Source organism: Hyla sarda, unplaced genomic scaffold (genome assembly GCF_029499605.1).
Source record: "Hyla sarda isolate aHylSar1 unplaced genomic scaffold, aHylSar1.hap1 scaffold_67, whole genome shotgun sequence".
Taxonomy (NCBI): Eukaryota; Metazoa; Chordata; class Amphibia; order Anura; family Hylidae; genus Hyla; species Hyla sarda.
The window spans coordinates 251,744-272,361 of NW_026610686.1; the positions used below are offsets into that span (position 1 = coordinate 251,744).

Here is a 20,618-nt window from a genome sequence, read left to right on the forward strand (position 1 = left end):
GTGTACAGAGCCCCGCTTCTCCTCAGTGTACAGAGCCCCGCTTCTCCTCAGTGTACAGTTCCCCGCTTGTCCACCCTCACTTCCTGTATTTGGACTCCTCATAGAGACACAGACAATATCTGCAGGGACAAAAATATACATATAATGGTATGATCTACATAAAAAGTTTTAGTTGATGACAGGTTCACGTTAAAGAATTTATCTGAATTTATCCCCTTTGTTGGCAATGACAGAGGTCACATGTTTTCTGTCTTCACAAGGTCCTCACACACTGTTGGTAATGACAGAGGTCACATGTTTTCTGTCTTCACAAGGTTCTCACACACTGTTGGTAATGACAGAGGTCACATGATTTCTGTCTTCACAAGGTCCTCACACACTGTTGCTGGTATTTTGGCCTATTCCTCCATGCAGATCTCCTCTAGAGCAGTGATGTTTTGGGGCAACACAGACTTTCAACTCCCTCCAAAGGTTTTCTATGGGATTGAGATCTGGAGACTGGCTAGGCCACTCCAGGACCTTGAAATGCTTCTTATGAAGCCACTTCTTCATTGCCCGGGAGGTGTGTTTGGGATCATTGTCATTCTGAAAGACCCAGCCACATTTCATCTTCAATGTCCTTACTGATGGATGGAGGTTTTCACCCAAAATCTCACGATACATCGCCCCATTCATTCTTTCCTATACCCCTTTGTATATAGGGGGTCAGAATACAAGTAGACCCCCCCCTCTGTATATAGAGGTCAGGATACAAGTAGACCCCCCTCCTCTGTATATAGGGGGTTAGGATACAAGTAGACCCCCCCCCCCTCCTCTGTATATAGGGATCAACCGATTATCGGTTTGGCCGATATTATCGGGCGATAATCACGATTTTGGGCATTATCGGGATCGGCAATTACCTTGCCAATAATGCCCCACCCCCCAAACCGCGACTGCCCCCCCCCCGCACGACCCCCACCGCACCGAGACTGCCCCCCCCCTGCACCGCGACCTGTACTAATATAAGTATTACTGTCCTGATATAACCCTGTACTATTATAAGTATTACTGTCCTGGTATAACCCTGTACTGTACTATTATAAGTATTACTGTCCTGATATAACCCTGTACTATTATAAGTATTACTGTCCTGGTATAACCCTGTACTGTACTATTATAAGTATTACTGTCCTGATATAACCCTGTACTATTATAAGTATTACTGTCCTGGTATAACCCTGTACTGTACTATTATAAGTATTACTGTCCTGGTATAACCCTGTACTGTACTATTATAAGTATTACTGTCCTGGTATAACCCTGTACTGTACTATTATAAGTATTACTGTCCTGATATAACCCTGTACTATTATAAGTATTACTGTCCTGGTATAACCCTGTACTGTACTATTATAAGTATTACTGTCCTGATATAACCCTGTACTATTATAAGTATTACTGTCCTGGTATAACCCTGTACTGTACTATTATAAGTATTACTGTCCTGATATAACCCTGTACTGTACTATTATAAGTATTACTGTCCTGATATAACCCTGTACTGTACTATTATAAGTATTACTGTCCTGGTATAACCCTGTACTGTACTATTATAAGTATTACTGTCCTGGTATAACCCTGTACTGTACTATTATAAGTATTACTGTCCTGGTATAACCCTGTACTGTACTATTATAAGTATTACTGTCCTGATATAACCCTGTACTGTACTATTATAAGTATTACTGTCCTGATATAACCCTGTACTGTACTATTATAAGTATTACTGTCCTGGTATAACCCTGTACTGTACTATTATAAGTATTACTGTCCTGGTATAACCCTGTACTATTATAAGTATTACTGTCCTGGTATAACCCTGTACTGTACTATTATAAGTATTACTGTCCTGGTATAACCCTGTACTGTACTATTATAAGTATTACTGTCCTGATATAACCCTGTACTATTATAAGTATTACTGTCCTGGTATAACCCTGTACTGTACTATTATAAGTATTACTGTCCTGATATAACCCTGTACTATTATAAGTATTACTGTCCTGATATAACCCTGTACTGTACTATTATAAGTATTACTGTCCTGGTATAACCCTGTACTGTACTATTATAAGTATTACTGTCCTGGTATAACCCTGTACTGTACTATTATAAGTATTACTGTCCTGATATAACCCTGTACTATTATAAGTATTACTGTCCTGATATAACCATGTACTGTACTATTATAAGTATTACTGTCCTGGTATAACCCTGTACTGTACTATTATAAGTATTACTGTCCTGATATAACCCTGTACTGTACTATTATAAGTATTACTGTCCTGATATAACCCTGTACTGTACTATTATAAGTATTACTGTCCTGGTATAACCCTGTACTGTACTATTATAAGTATTACTGTCCTGGTATAACCCTGTACTATTATAAGTATTACTGTCCTGGTATAACCCTGTACTGTACTATTATAAGTATTACTGTCCTGGTATAACCCTGTACTGTACTATTATAAGTATTACTGTCCTGATATAACCCTGTACTATTATAAGTATTACTGTCCTGGTATAACCCTGTACTGTACTATTATAAGTATTACTGTCCTGATATAACCCTGTACTATTATAAGTATTACTGTCCTGATATAACCCTGTACTGTACTATTATAAGTATTACTGTCCTGGTATAACCCTGTACTGTACTATTATAAGTATTACTGTCCTGGTATAACCCTGTACTGTACTATTATAAGTATTACTGTCCTGATATAACCCTGTACTATTATAAGTATTACTGTCCTGATATAACCATGTACTGTACTATTATAAGTATTACTGTCCTGGTATAACCCTGTACTGTACTATTATAAGTATTACTGTCCTGATATAACCCTGTACTATTATAAGTATTACTGTCCTGATATAACCATGTACTGTACTATTATAAGTATTACTGTCCTGGTATAACCCTGTACTGTACTATTATAAGTATTACTGTCCTGATATAACCCTGTACTGTACTATTATAAGTATTACTGTCCTGATATAACCCTGTACTGTACTATTATAAGTATTACTGTCCTAGTATAACCCCGTGCTGGACCATTATAAAAGTAAAGCACGGGGTTATATCAGGACAGTATATACACACATGATCCTACACCCCCCTCACCCTGCATACACCCCCCCTCACCCTGCACACCCCCCCCCCCCTCACCCTGCACACCCCCCCCCCCTCACCCTGCACACCCCCCCCCTCACCCTGCATACACCCCCCCCCTCACCCTGCATACACCCCCCCCCCTCACCCTGCATACACCCCCCCCCCTCACCCTGCATACACCCCCCCCCCTCACCCTGCATACACCCCCCCCCCCTCACCCTGCATACACCCCCCCCCCCCCTCACCCTGCATACACCCCCCCCCCCTCACCCTGCATACACCCCCCCCCCCTCACCCTGCATACACCCCCCCCCCCCTCACCCTGCATACACCCCCCCCCCTCACCCTGCATACACCCCCCCCCCCCTCACCCTGCATACACCCCCCCCTCACCCTGCATACACCCCCCCTCACCCTGCATACACCCCCCCTCACCCTGCATACACCCCCCCCCCCCTCCCTGCATACACCCCCCCCCTCACCCTGCATACACCCCCCCCCTCACCCTGCATACACCCCCCCCCTCACCCTGCATACACCCCCCCCCCTCACCCTGCATACACCCCCCCCTCACCCTGCATACACCCCCCCCTCAACCTGCATACACCCCCCCTCACCCTGCATATACACCCCCCCCCCTCACCCTGCATATACACCCCCCCCCCCCTCACCCTGCATACACCCCCCCTCACCCTGCATACACCCCCCCTCACCCTGCATACACCCCCCCCCTCCCTGCATACACCCCCCCCTCACCCTGCATACACCCCCCCCCTCACCCTGCATATACCGATCTTGTAAATGCCTAAATCTGCTGAGGGTTTGTTACACATTCATCCCCAGAGGACTTTGCACTTTCAGGTTTATAAGAATCTAATCTGGTTCCTGCGCCCATCCCCCCCCCTCACAGCCGGAGATCTGTCCTATGAGCATAAACAGGACCCTGTAATGTCAGGTATGTGACCGGGAAAGAGGATGACCACACAATTCCCTCTATGATCATAGAGATGAGTGCAGGGAGGGGATAGAGAGGACTGTGCAGCTGTATCTTTATGACCACACAGTTCTCTCTATGATCATAGAGATGAATGCAGGGAGGGGATAGAGAGGACTGTGCAGCTGTATCTGTATGACCACACAATTCCCTCTATGATCATAGAGATGAGTGCAGGGAGGGGATAGAGAGGACTGTGCAGCTGTAACTGTATGACCACACAGTCCTCTCTATGATCATAGAGATGAGTGCAGGGAGGGGATAGAGAGGACTGTGCAGCTGTATCTGTATGACCACACATGTTCTCTCTATGATCATAGAGATGATTGCAGGGAGGGGATAGAGAGGACTGTGCAGCTGTAACTGTATGATCATAGAGATGAGTGCAGGGAGGGCATAGAGAGGACTGTGCAGCTGAATCTGTATGACCACACAATTCCCTCTATGATCATAGAGATGAGTGCAGGGAGGGGATAGAGAGGACTGTGCAGCTGTAACTGTATGACCACACAGTCCTCTCTATGATCATAGAGATGAGTGCAGGGAGGGGATAGAGAGGACTGTGCAGCTGTATCTGTATGACCACACATGTTCTCTCTATGATCATAGAGATGATTGCAGGGAGGGGATAGAGAGGACTGTGCAGCTGTAACTGTATGATCATAGAGATGAGTGCAGGGAGGGCATAGAGAGGACTGTGCAGCTGAATCTGTATGACCACACAATTCCCTCTATGATCATAGAGATGAGTGCAGGGAGGGGATAGAGAGGACTGTGCAGCTGTAACTGTATGACCACACAGTTCTCTCTATGATCATAGAGATGAGCGCAGGGAGGGGATAGAGAGGACTGTGCAGCTGTAACTGTATGACCGCACAGTTCTCTCTATGATCATAGAGATGAGTGCAGGGAGGGGATTGAGAGGACTGTGCAGCTGTATCTGTATGACCACACAGTTCTGTCTATGATCATAGAGATGAGTGCAGGGAGGGGATAGAGAGGACTGTGCAGCTGTAACTGTATGACCGCACAGTTCTCTCTATGATCATAGAGATGAGTGCAGGGAGGGGATTGAGAGGACTGTGCAGCTGTATCTGTATGACCACACAATTCCCTCTATGATCATAGAGATGAGTGCAGGGAGGGGATAGAGAGGACTGTGCAGCTGTATCTGTATGACCACACAATTCCCTCTATGATCATAGAGATGAGTGCAGGGAGGGGACAGAGAGGACTGTGCAGCTGTATCTGTATGACCACACAGTTCTGTCTATGATCATATAGATGAGTGCAGGGAGGGGATAGAGAGGACTGTGCAGCTGTATCTTTATGACCACACAGTTCTCTCTATGATCATAGAGATGAGTGCAGGGAGGGGATAGAGAGGACTGTGCAGCTGTAACTATATGACCGCACAGTTCTCTCTATGATCATACTGTGCTGTAGCTATTATAATACTCTGTATTACACTCTCCCCATATGACATCATGTGACTGCTCCCGGTGCACGTTGTCCTCGTGTTGTGTACACAGCACTATCGCACAATCTGTCAGGACACAGCAGAGAACACGTATAGTAGTTCACACATGATGCGCGGTATAATCCAGTGATAAGACGAGCTCCAAGGCCTCTGGAGGGGAAGATAAGACGGCTGGGCCGGTCCTCAGAAGACTCCCTGAACATAAGACGCTCCCAGTGTGTCCCCTATACTGTGCTATTAAAGGGGATGTACAGACCTAGAGATACGGCTTGCTGTCAGTGAATAGAAACCTCCCCCAGATCTCTCAGATCCCAGAACTTCAGTAATAAATAACAGATCCCATCCCGCAACTATAAAAACCGCCAGGTATAACCCCCGCTACAGTTATAATGGTCAGGAATAACCCCCGCTACAGTTATAATGGTCAGGAATAACCCCCGCTACAGTTATAATGGTCAGGAATAACCCCCGCTACAGTTATAATGGTCAGGAATAACCCCCGCTACAGTTATAATGGTCAGGTATAACCCCCGCTACAGTTCTAATGGTCAGGAATAACCCCCGCTACAGTTCTAATGGTCAGGAATAACCCCCGCTACAGTTATAATGGTCAGGAATAACCCCCGCTACAGTTATAATGGTCAGGAATAACCCCCGCTACAGTTCTAATGGTCAGGAATAACCCCCGCTACAGTTATAATGGTCAGGAATAACCCCCGCTACAGTTCTAATGGTCAGGAATAACCCCCGCTACAGTTCTAATGGTCAGGAATAACCCCCGCTACAGTTATAATGGTCAGGAATAACCCCCGCTACAGTTATAATGGTCAGGAATAACCCCCGCTACAGTTATAATGGTCAGGAATAACCCCCGCTACAGTTATAATGGTCAGGAATAACCCCCGCTACAGTTATAATGGTGAGGAATAACCCCCGCTACAGTTATAATGGTGAGGAATAACCCCCGCTACAGTTATAATGGTCAGGAATAACCCCCGCTACAGTTATAATGGTCAGGAATAACCCCCGCTACAGTTATAATGGTCAGGAATAACCCCCGCTACAGTTATAATGGTCAGGAATAACCCCCGCTACAGTTATAATGGTCAGGAATAACCCCCGCTACAGTTCTAATGGTCAGGAATAACCCCCGCTACAGTTCTAATGGTCAGGAATAACCCCCGCTACAGTTATAATGGTCAGGAATAACCCCCGCTACAGTTATAATGGTCAGGAATAACCCCCGCTACAGTTATAATGGTCAGGAATAACCCCCGCTACTGTTATAATGGTCAGGAATAACCCCCGCTACAGTTCTAATGGTCAGGAATAACCCCCGCTACAGTTCTAATGGTGAGGAATAACCCCCGCTACAGTTCTAATGGTCAGGAATAACCCCCGCTACAGTTCTAATGGTGAGGAATAACCCCCGCTACAGTTCTAATGGTGAGGAATAACCCCCGCTACAGTTCTAATGGTCAGGAATAACCCCCGCTACAGTTATAATGGTCAGGAATAACCCCCGCTACAGTTATAATGGTCAGGAATAACCCCCGCTACAGTTATAATGGTCAGGAATAACCCCCCGCTACAGTTATAATGGTCAGGAATAACCCCCGCTACTGTTATAATGGTCAGGAATAACCCCCGCTACAGTTATAATGGTCAGGAATAACCCCCGCTACAGTTATAATGGTGAGGAATAACCCCCGCTACAGTTATAATGGTGAGGAATAACCCCCGCTACAGTTATAATGGTCAGGAATAACCCCCGCTACAGTTATAATGGTCAGGAATAACCCCCGCTACAGTTATAATGGTCAGGTATAACCCCCGCTACAGTTATAATGGTCAGGAATAACCCCCGCTACAGTTATAATGGTGAGGAATAACCCCCGCTACAGTTATAATGGTGAGGAATAACCCCCGCTACAGTTATAATGGTCAGGAATAACCCCCGCTACAGTTATAATGGTCAGGAATAACCCCCGCTACAGTTATAATGGTCAGGAATAACCCCCGCTACAGTTATAATGGTCAGGAATAACCCCCGCTACAGTTATAATGGTCAGGAATAACCCCCGCTACAGTTATAATGGTCAGGAATAACCCCCGCTACAGTTATAATGGTCAGGAATAACCCCCGCTACAGTTATAATGGTCAGGAATAACCCCCGCTACAGTTATAATGGTCAGGAATAACCCCCGCTACAGTTATAATGGTCAGGAATAACCCCCGCTACAGTTATAATGGTGAGGAATAACCCCCGCTACAGTTATAATGGTGAGGAATAACCCCCGCTACAGTTATAATGGTCAGGAATAACCCCCGCTACAGTTATAATGGTCAGGAATAACCCCCGCTACAGTTATAATGGTGAGGAATAACCCCCGCTACTGTTATAATGGTGAGGAATAACCCCCGCTACAGTTATAATGGTCAGGAATAACCCCCGCTACAGTTATAATGGTCAGGTATAACCCCCGCTACAGTTATAATGGTCAGGAATAACCCCCGCTACAGTTATAATGGTGAGGAATAACCCCCGCTACAGTTATAATGGTGAGGAATAACCCCCGCTACAGTTATAATGGTCAGGAATAACCCCCGCTACAGTTATAATGGTCAGGAATAACCCCCGCTACAGTTATAATGGTCAGGAATAACCCCCGCTACTGTTATAATGGTGAGGAATAACCCCCGCTACAGTTATAATGGTCAGGAATAACCCCCGCTACTGTTATAATGGTGAGGAATAACCCCCGCTACAGTTATAATGGTGAGGAATAACCCCCGCTACAGTTATAATGGTCAGGAATAACCCCCGCTACAGTTATAATGGTCAGGAATAACCCCCGCTACAGTTATAATGGTCAGGAATAACCCCCGCTACAGTTATAATGGTCAGGAATAACCCCCGCTACAGTTATAATGGTCAGGAATAACCCCCGCTACAGTTATAATGGTCAGGAATAACCCCCGCTACAGTTATAATGGTCAGGAATAACCCCCGCTACAGTTATAATGGTCAGGAATAACCCCCGCTACAGTTATAATGGTCAGGAATAACCCCCGCTACAGTTATAATGGTCAGGAATAACCCCCGCTACTGTTATAATGGTCAGGAATAACCCCCGCTACAGTTCTAATGGTCAGGAATAACCCCCGCTACAGTTCTAATGGTCAGGAATAACCCCCGCTACAGTTCTAATGGTCAGGAATAACCCCCGCTACAGTTATAATGGTCAGGAATAACCCCCGCTACAGTTCTAATGGTGAGGAATAACCCCCGCTACAGTTCTAATGGTGAGGAATAACCCCCGCTACAGTTCTAATGGTGAGGAATAACCCCCGCTACAGTTCTAATGGTGAGGAATAACCCCCGCTACAGTTCTAATGGTCAGGAATAACCCCCGCTACAGTTCTAATGGTCAGGAATAACCCCCGCTACAGTTCTAATGGTCAGGAATAACCCCCGCTACAGTTCTAATGGTGAGGAATAACCCCCGCTACTGTTATAATGGTGAGGAATAACCCCCGCTACAGTTATAATGGTCAGGAATAACCCCCGCTACAGTTCTAATGGTCAGGAATAACCCCCGCTACAGTTATAATGGTCAGGAATAACCCCCGCTACAGTTATAATGGTCAGGAATAACCCCCGCTACAGTTATAATGGTCAGGAATAACCCCCGCTACAGTTATAATGGTGAGGAATAACCCCCGCTACAGTTATAATGGTCAGGAATAACCCCCGCTACAGTTATAATGGTGAGGAATAACCCCCGCTACAGTTATAATGGTCAGGAATAACCCCCGCTACAGTTATAATGGTCAGGAATAACCCCCGCTACAGTTATAATGGTCAGGAATAACCCCCGCTACAGTTATAATGGTCAGGAATAACCCCCGCTACAGTTATAATGGTCAGGAATAACCCCCGCTACAGTTATAATGGTCAGGAATAACCCCCGCTACTGTTATAATGGTGAGGAATAACCCCCGCTACAGTTATAATGGTGAGGAATAACCCCCGCTACAGTTATAATGGTCAGGAATAACCCCCGCTACAGTTATAATGGTCAGGAATAACCCCCGCTACAGTTATAATGGTCAGGAATAACCCCCGCTACAGTTATAATGGTCAGGAATAACCCCCGCTACAGTTATAATGGTCAGGAATAACCCCCGCTACAGTTATAATGGTGAGGAATAACCCCCGCTACAGTTATAATGGTGAGGAATAACCCCCGCTACTGTTATAATGGTCAGGAATAACCCCCGCTACAGTTATAATGGTCAGGAATAACCCCCGCTACAGTTATAATGGTCAGGTATAACCCCCGCTACAGTTATAATGGTGAGGAATAACCCCCGCTACAGTTATAATGGTCAGGAATAACCCCCGCTACAGTTATAATGGTCAGGAATAACCCCCGCTACAGTTATAATGGTCAGGAATAACCCCCGCTACAGTTATAATGGTCAGGAATAACCCCCGCTACAGTTATAATGGTCAGGAATAACCCCCGCTACAGTTATAATGGTCAGGAATAACCCCCGCTACTGTTATAATGGTCAGGAATAACCCCCGCTACAGTTCTAATGGTCAGGAATAACCCCCGCTACAGTTCTAATGGTCAGGAATAACCCCCGCTACAGTTCTAATGGTCAGGAATAACCCCCGCTACAGTTCTAATGGTCAGGAATAACCCCCGCTACAGTTCTAATGGTCAGGAATAACCCCCGCTACAGTTCTAATGGTGAGGAATAACCCCCGCTACAGTTATAATGGTCAGGAATAACCCCCGCTACAGTTCTAATGGTGAGGAATAACCCCCGCTACAGTTATAATGGTCAGGAATAACCCCCGCTACAGTTATAATGGTCAGGAATAACCCCCGCTACAGTTATAATGGTCAGGAATAACCCCCGCTACAGTTCTAATGGTCAGGAATAACCCCCGCTACAGTTCTAATGGTGAGGAATAACCCCCGCTACAGTTCTAATGGTGAGGAATAACCCCCGCTACAGTTATAATGGTCAGGAATAACCCCCGCTACAGTTCTAATGGTCAGGAATAACCCCCGCTACAGTTCTAATGGTCAGGAATAACCCCCGCTACAGTTCTAATGGTCAGGAATAACCCCCGCTACAGTTCTAATGGTGAGGAATAACCCCCGCTACTGTTATAATGGTGAGGAATAACCCCCGCTACAGTTATAATGGTCAGGAATAACCCCCGCTACAGTTATAATGGTCAGGAATAACCCCCGCTACAGTTATAATGGTGAGGAATAACCCCCGCTACAGTTATAATGGTCAGGAATAACCCCCGCTACAGTTATAATGGTCAGGAATAACCCCCGCTACAGTTATAATGGTCAGGAATAACCCCCGCTACAGTTATAATGGTGAGGAATAACCCCCGCTACAGTTATAATGGTCAGGAATAACCCCCGCTACAGTTATAATGGTCAGGAATAACCCCCGCTACAGTTATAATGGTGAGGAATAACCCCCGCTACAGTTATAATGGTGAGGAATAACCCCCGCTACAGTTATAATGGTCAGGAATAACCCCCGCTACAGTTATAATGGTCAGGAATAACCCCCGCTACAGTTATAATGGTCAGGAATAACCCCCGCTACAGTTATAATGGTGAGGAATAACCCCCGCTACAGTTATAATGGTGAGGAATAACCCCCGCTACAGTTATAATGGTGAGGAATAACCCCCGCTACAGTTATAATGGTCAGGAATAACCCCCGCTACAGTTATAATGGTCAGGAATAACCCCCGCTACAGTTATAATGGTCAGGAATAACCCCCGCTACAGTTATAATGGTCAGGAATAACCCCCGCTACAGTTATAATGGTTGGGTATTACACTGTCACGATTATAATGATCATGTATTACACTATCACGATTATAATGATCAGATATTGCACTTTCACGATTATAATGGTCCGGTATTGCACTATCACGATTATAATGGTCCGGTATTACACTATCACGATTATAATGGTCCGGTATTACACTATCACGATTATAATGATCAGGTATTACACTATCACGATTATAATGATCAGGTATTACACTATCACGATTATAATGATCAGGTATTACACTATCACGATTATAATGATCAGGTATTACACTATCACGATTATAATGATCAGGTATTGCACTATCACGATTATAATGGTCAGGTATTACACTATCACGATTATAATGATCAGGTATTACACTATCACGATTATAATGATCAGATATTGCACTTTCACGATTATAATGGTCCGGTATTGCACTATCACGATTATAATGGTCCGGTATTACACTATCACGATTATAATGGTCCGGTATTACACTATCACGATTATAATGATCAGGTATTACATTATCACGATTATAATGATCAGGTATTACATTATCACGATTATAATGATCAGGTATTACACTATCACGATTATAATGGTCAGGTATTACACTATCACGATTATAATGATCAGGTATTACACTATCACGATTATAATGATCAGGTATTACATTATCACGATTATAATGATCAGGTATTACACTATCACGATTATAATGATCAGATATTGCACTTTCACGATTATAATGGTCCGGTATTGCACTATCACGATTATAATGGTCCGGTATTACACTATCACGATTATAATGGTCCGGTATTACACTATCACGATTATAATGATCAGGTATTACACTATCACGATTATAATGATCAGGTATTACATTATCACGATTATAATGATCAGGTATTACACTATCACGATTATAATGGTCAGGTATTACACTATCACGATTATAATGATCAGGTATTACACTATCACGATTATAATGATCAGGTATTACATTATCACGATTATAATGATCAGGTATTACACTATCACGATTATAATGATCAGGTATTACACTATCACGATTATAAAGGTCCGGTATTACACTATCACGATTATAATGATCAGGTATTACATTATCACGATTATAATGATCAGGTATTACACTATCACGATTATAATGGTCAGGTATTACACTATCACGATTATAATGGTCAGGTATTACACTATCACGATTATAATGATCAGGTATTACACTATCACGATTATAATGGTCAGGTATTACACTATCACGATTATAATGGTCCGGTATTACACTATCACGATTATAATGATCAGGTATTACACTATCACGATTATAATGATCAGGTATTACACTATCACGATTATAATGGTCAGGTATTACACTATCACGATTATAATGATCAGGTATTACACTATCACGATTATAATGGTCAGGTATTACACTATCACGATTATAATGATCAGGTATTACACTATCACGATTATAATGGTTCGGTACCTGTTCCCTCCTCTTGTGCCAGCGGCCGCAGGGACTCTCCTCCAGGACTTCGCTCTCATCTTCGCTCTCCTCGTCCTTCTCCTTTTCCGGCTTCTTCTGTGAAGGGGAAAGATGCATCAGAGCCATAATATATAATACACGGGAGGGCGGGTGGATGCGGCTGAGCTGGGAGAGTTATAGCCGCACTGAGTGTGTGCTGCAGGGTGTAGAGGGTTAAAGGGCTGAGGATATATCAGCTGCCACATGTGACTACAAGCTCAGTATATCCCAGCTCCACCCCGCGCCACCCAGAACCTGCACCCGGGGGGAGGGCAGAACCAGAGCGTCACAGTGCCCCCATAACAGTACACCCTGTAATATCCACAGCGCCCCCATAACAGTACACCCTGTAATATCCACAGCGCCCCCCATAACAGTACACCCTGTAATATCCACAGCGCCCCATAACAGTACACCCCGTAATATCCACAGCGCCCCCATAACAGTACACCCTGTAATATCCACAGCGCCCCCCATAACAGTACACCCTGTAATATCCACAGCGCCCCCCATAACAGTACACCCTGTAATATCCACAGCGCCCCCATAACAGTACACCTTGTAATATCCACAGCGTCCCCATAACAGTACACCCTGTAATATCCACAGCGCCCCCCATAACAGTACACCCTGTAATATCCACAGCGCCCCCCATAACAGTACACCCTGTAATATCCACAGCGCCCCCATAACAGTACACCCTGTAATATCCACAGCGCCCCCATAACAGTACACCTTGTAATATCCACAGCGCCCCCATAACAGTACACCCTGTAATATCCACAGCGCCCCCCATAACAGTACACCCTGTAATATCCACAGCGCCCCCCATAACAGTACACCCTGTAATATCCACAGCGCCCCCCATAACAGTACACCCTGTAATATCCACAGCGCCCCCATAACAGTACACCCTGTAATATCCACAGCGCCCCCCATAACAGTACACCCTGTAATATCCACAGCGCCCCCATAACAGTACACCCTGTAATATCCACAGCGTCCCCATAACAGTACACCCTGTAATATCCACAGCGCCCCCATAACAGTACACCCTGTAATATCCACAGCGCCCCCATAACAGTACACCCTGTAATATCCACAGCGCCCCCATAACAGTACACCCTGTAATATCCACAGTGCCCCCATAACAGTACACCCTGTAATATCCACAGTGCCCCCATAACAGTACACCCTGTAACATCCACAGTGCCCCCATATCAATACAGGACTAGTCCCCATTAGCGCCCTCTACAGGCTGACAGTGGTATTGGAAGGTGCCAGCTCCCCTGATGTCGCTTCAGGATCTGTGAAATATTAATAATCGTAAAAATTTATCGTGGATTTTGTGTTTCGATTCCTATAATTTTAACATCTGTGTTTGCTGTCAGAGAACGGAAACATTTAATGTTGTTACAGTGGAGAATTTGTTACAATGTATCACTCAATCAGCTGTCTAGGAGCAGGCTGCGGGAGATCCTGACAATGATTTACCTTCATTTACATGTGGATCCAATGCACAAAAATAAACCTAATTCTAGTGAGGGGCCCCATGGGTATTACCGCCTGGGGGGGACCTTGTTCTGGTACTTGTAGTGCCGCTCCCTCCCTTCACCCCCTGGCAGCGTCGGAAACCGTTGCAGATTTCCAGGAGATTTCCGGTGCAGATTATGGTGAAATTACCGCAACAAACATCGATATGGCGAACAAACATGGAGACACCCTCCGCCATGTCACACAGAGGGGACAATACGTCTGGGGGCTTCACACGCTCTACAGACCCCCAGAAATAATGGCACCGCCCACAATAATTATGGCACCGACCCCAGTAATTATGGATCCACCCTCAGCAATAATGGCTCCACCCCCAGTAATAATGGCTTCGCCCCAAGTAATTATGGCTCCACCCCAGTAATTATAGGCCCGCCCCCCAGTAATAATGGCACCGACCCCAGTAATTATGGATCCGCCCTCAGTAATAATGGCTCCACCCCCAGTAATTATTGGCCCGCCCCCCAGTAATAATGGCACCGCCCTCAGCAATAATGGCTTCGCCCCAAGTAATTATGGCTCCACCCCCAGTAATTATAGGCCCGCCCCCCAGTAATAATGGCACCGGCCCCAGTAATTAATGATCCGCCCTCAGTAATAATGGCTTCGCCCCAAGTAATTATGGCTCCACCCCAGTAATTATAGGCCCGCCCCCAGTAATAATGGCACTGCCCCCCCATAATTGTGGCTCCCCCCACAGTAATTATGGCTCTCCCCCAGTAAATTATGGCTCCACCCCTGGTAATTTAGGCTCCACCCCCAGTAATTATAGGCCCGCCCCCCAGTAATAATGGCACCGACCCCAGTAATTATGGATCCGCCCTCAGTAATAATGGCTCCACCCCCAGTAATTATTGGCCCGCCCCCCAGTAATAATGGCACCAGCCCCAGTAATTATGGATCCACCCTCAGTAATAATGGCTCCACCCCCAGTAATTATAGGCCCGCCCCCCAGTAATAATGGCACTGCCCCCCCATAATTGTGGCTCCCCCCACAGTAATTATGGCTCTCCCTCAGTAAATTATGGCTCCACCCCTGGTAATTGAGGCTCCACCCCCAGTAATTATAGGCCCGCCCCCCAGTAATAATGGTACCGGCCCCAGTAATTATGGATCCGCCCTCAGTAATAATGGCTTCGCCCCAAGTAATTATGGCTCCACCCCAGTAATTATAGGCCCGCCCCCCAGTAATAATGGCACCGACCCCAGTAATTATGGATCCGCCCTCAGTAATAATGGCTCCACCCCCAGTAATTATTGGCCCGCCCCCCCAGTAATAATGGTGCCCCGAGCGAGTGCCCCGAGCGAGTGCGCCGAGCGAGTGCGCCGAGGGAGTGCGCCGAGCGAGTGCACTCACCGTGTAAATAAACCTCACAACATCTGGCTGCAAATCTTATGGTGAAATCGATTCTCCTACCTGCAGTACCATCTTTCACCACCATGCCAGCAGCTAAATCTTTCCATAGGAACCAAAGCAATAGCGCCCCCAGTGTGGAGCTCCAGAAGGTAACAATGATCTTTGCAAGTATGTGGGAGTATACGTGGCTGTATATATATATGTCAGAGGTATACGTGGCTGTATATATATATGTCAGAGGTATACGTGGCTGTATATATATATATATATATATATATATATATATATGTCAGAGGTATACGTGGCTGTATATATATATATAAGTCAGAGGTATACGTGGCTGTATATATATATATATATATGTCAGAGGTATACGTGGCTGTATATATATATAAGTCAGAGGTATACGTGGCTGTATATATATATAAGTCAGAGGTATACGTGGCTGTATATATATATAAGTCAGAGGTATACGTGGCTGTATATATATATATATGTCAGAGGTATACGTGGCTGTATATATATATATATGTCAGAGGCATACGTGGCTGTATATATATATATATATGTCAGAGGCATACGTGGCTGTATATATATATATGTCAGAGGCATACGTGGCTGTATATATATATATATATATATATATATATATGTCAGAGGCATACGTGGCTGTATATATATATATGTCAGAGGCATACGTGGCTGTATATATATATATATATATGTCAGAGGCATACGTGGCTGTATATATATATATATATATGTCAGAGGCATACGTGGCTGTATATATATATATGTCAGAGGCATACGTGGCTGTATATATATATATGTCAGAGGCATACGTGGCTGTATATATATATATGTCAGAGGCATACGTGGCTGTATATATATATATGTCAGAGGCATACGTGGCTGTATATATATATATATATATGTCAGAGGCATACGTGGCTGTATATATATATATATATATATATGTCAGAGGCATACGTGGCTGTATATATATATGTCAGAGGCATACGTGGCTGTATATATATGTCAGAGGTATACGTGGCTGTATATATATGTCAGAGGTATATGTGGCTGTATATATATGTGGCTGTATATATATGTGGCTGTATATATATGTGGCTGTATATATATGTGGCTGTATATATATGTGGCTGTATATATATGTCAGAGGTATATGTGGCTGTATATATATGTGGCTGTATATATATGTGGCTGTATATATATATGTGGCTGTATATATGTGGCTGTATATATATGTCAGAGGTATATGTGGCTGTATATATATGTGGCTGTATATATATGTGGCTGTATATATATATGTGGCTGTATATATGTGGCTGTATATATATATGTGGCTGTATATATGTGGCTGTATATATATATGTGGCTGTATATATGTGGCTGTATATATATGTGGCTGTATATATATATGTGGCTGTATATATGTGGCTGTATATATATATGTGGCTGTATATATATATGTGGCTGTATATATATATGTGGCTGTATATATATATGTGGCTGTATATATGTGGCTGTATATATGTGGCTGTATATATATATGTGGCTGTATATATATATGTGGCTGTATATATATATGTGGCTGTATATATATATGTGGCTGTATATATGTGGCTGTATATATGTGGCTGTATATATATATGTGGCTGTATATATATATGTGGCTGTATATATGTGGCTGTATATATATATGTGGCTGTATATATATATGTGGCTGTATATATATATGTGGCTGTATATATATATGTGGCTGTATATATATATATATGTGGCTGTATATATATATATATGTGGCTGTATATATGTGGCTGTATATATATATGTGGCTGTATATATATATATGTGGCTGTATATATGTCAGGAAATCCTCCAGACGACTCTGCAGACAGTGAGCCGGTCCCTACCCATGTGACCTCGGGATGGGGGTGACAGGTGACCCTGCTTTCCTGTGTGGCTGATAACGGATCAGTTCTCCGGCGTCTCCTCAGGACACTGTATAAAAGAGACGGTGAGCGCGGTGCAGCGGTCCCCCGCCCCCGATCAGACATTCTCCAAAATATAAACAGCAGCGTCAGATCCAAATGCACCCGCCCCTCCCCCACATACAGAGCCCAAATACACCCGCCCCTCCCCCACATACAGGGAGCACTGGATGTGTACATTAACCCTTCCCTCACAGAGGTGCAGCAGGGAGCATTGGATGTGTACATTAACCCTTCCCTCACAGAGGTGCAGCAGGGAGCACTGGATGTGTATATTAACCCTTCCCTCACAGAGGTGCAGCAGGCAGCACTGGATGTGTATATTAACCCTTCCCTCACAGAGGTGCAGCAGGGAGCACTGGATGTGTATATTAACCCTTCCCCCACAGAGGTGCAGCAGGGAGCACTGGATGTGTACATTAACCCTTCCCTCACAGAGGTGCAGCAGGCAGCACTGGATGTGTATATTAACCCTTCCCCCACAGAGGTGCAGCAGGGAGCACTGGATGTGTATATTAACCCTTCCCTCACAGAGGTGCAGCAGGGAGCACTGGATGTGTATATTAACCCTTCCCTCACAGAGTGCAGCAGGGAGCACTGGATGTGTACATTAACCCTTCCCTCACAGAGGTGCAGCAGGGAGCACTGGATGTGTATATTAACCCTTCCCTCACAGAGGTGCAGGGGGGGGGGGGCATTGGGATGTGTACATTAACCCTTCCCTCACAGAGGTGCAGGGGGGGGGGGGGCATTGGATGTGTACATTAACCCTTCCCTCACAGAGGTGAAGCAGGGAGCACTGGATGTGTACATTAACCCTTCCCTCACAGAGGTGAAGCAGGGAGCACTGGATGTGTATATTAACCCTTCCCTCACAGAGGTGCAGGGGGGGGGGGGCATTGGATGTGTACATTAACCTTCCCTCACAGAGGTGCAGCAGGGAGCACTGGATGTGTATATTAACCCTTCCCTCACAGAGGTGCAGCAGGCAGCACTGGATGTGTATATTAACCCTTCCCTCACAGAGGTGCAGCAGGGAGCACTGGATGTGTATATTAACCCTTCCCCCACAGAGGTGCAGCAGGGAGCACTGGATGTGTATATTAAACCCTTCCCCCACAGAGGTGCAGCAGGGAGCACTGGATGTGTATATTAACCCTTCCCTCACAGAGGTGCAGGGGGGGGGGAGCATTGGATGTGTATATTAACCCTTCCCTCACAGAGGTGCAGGGGGGGGAGCATTGGATGTGTATATTAACTCTTCCCTCACAGAGGTGCAGCAGGGAGCACTGGATTTGTATATTAACCCTTCCCTCACAGAGGTGCAGCAGGGAGCACTGGATGTGTACATTAACCCTTCCCCCACAGAGGTGCAGCAGGGAGCACTGGATGTGTACATTAACCCTTCCCCCACAGAGGTGCAGCAGGGAGCACTGGATGTGTATATTAACCCTTCCCTCACAGAGGTGCAGGGGGGGAGCATTGGATGTGTATATTAACCCTTCCCTCACAGAGGTGCAGCAGGAGCACTGGATTTGTATTTTAACCCTTCCCTCACAGAGGTGCAGCAGGGAGCACTGGATGTGTATATTAACCCTTCCCTCTCAGAGGTGCAGTGGGGAAGCTTTAAATGTGTATATTAACCCTTCCTTCTCTGATGTGGCAGCTGTGACACTACATGGCAGTGAGCCAGCATTGTGTTTTGTTGTCAATCAGTGCAATGCCAAGCTCTCTGGGCAGTGAAGGGGTTAAATGCAACAAGTGTGACAATTGGGCAGGGGGTGGGGTGGTTTGGGTGTATGTAGACTTACCTCAGGCTGTGTTGATGCCATGTGAAGTGCCATCCTGCGGTGAGGCTCCAGCTGTGGGCACAGCAGGGATATAATGTCTCCAGGCAGCTGATCACCGACAGCAAACAGCAGCAGAAGCCCCTGCCCAGCCTGTGCAGCCCACCAGGACCCCGCACTGCCTGATACAGATCTGCTGTCACCCTCCTCCCAGGATACAGATTCTATTCAGCTTCTGCCCAGAGAGGGGGGAGGCAGCGCTGCTTGTTATGGATGAGGCTACAGCGCCCTCTGCTGGAGAAAAGAGGAATCGTGTGAATATCCAGTCACCTCCCACAAACCTGAGACCATGTACTAGAGAGGCATGAATGAGAGCCAATCACCGGGACCCCCCACACCAATCAATGGGGCCCTCCACAATAACGAAGACCTCTACACCAATCACCGGGACCTCCACACCAATCAATGGAGCCCACCACAATAACGAAGACCTCCACACCAATCAATGGGGCCCTCCACAATAACTAAGACCTCTACACCAATCACCGGGACCTCCACACCAATCAATGGAGCCCACCACAATAACGAAGACCTCCACACCAATCAATGGGGCCCTCCACAATAACGAAGACCTCTACACCAATCAATGGGGCCCTCCACAATAACTAAGACCTCTACACCAATAACGGGGCTCTCCATAATAACGAAGATCTCTACACCAATCAATGGGGCTCTCCACAATAACGAAGACCTCTACACCAATCAATGGGGCCCTCCACAATAACGAAGACCTCTACACCAATCAATGGGGCCCTTCACAATAACTAAGACCTCTACACCAAT

General features: G+C 45.4%; 1 long non-coding RNA gene across 1 annotated transcript; it reads right to left on the bottom strand.

Moving 5' to 3' along the window:
• Positions 1-20,026, bottom strand: LOC130343148 (uncharacterized). Its single transcript, XR_008882554.1, has 3 exons — positions 19,800-20,026; positions 13,027-13,122; positions 1-119 (listed from the first exon to the last, which is right to left on the bottom strand). It is a non-coding gene; the product is annotated as an uncharacterized LOC130343148 (long non-coding RNA).
• Positions 20,027-20,618: the final 592 nt, after the last annotated feature.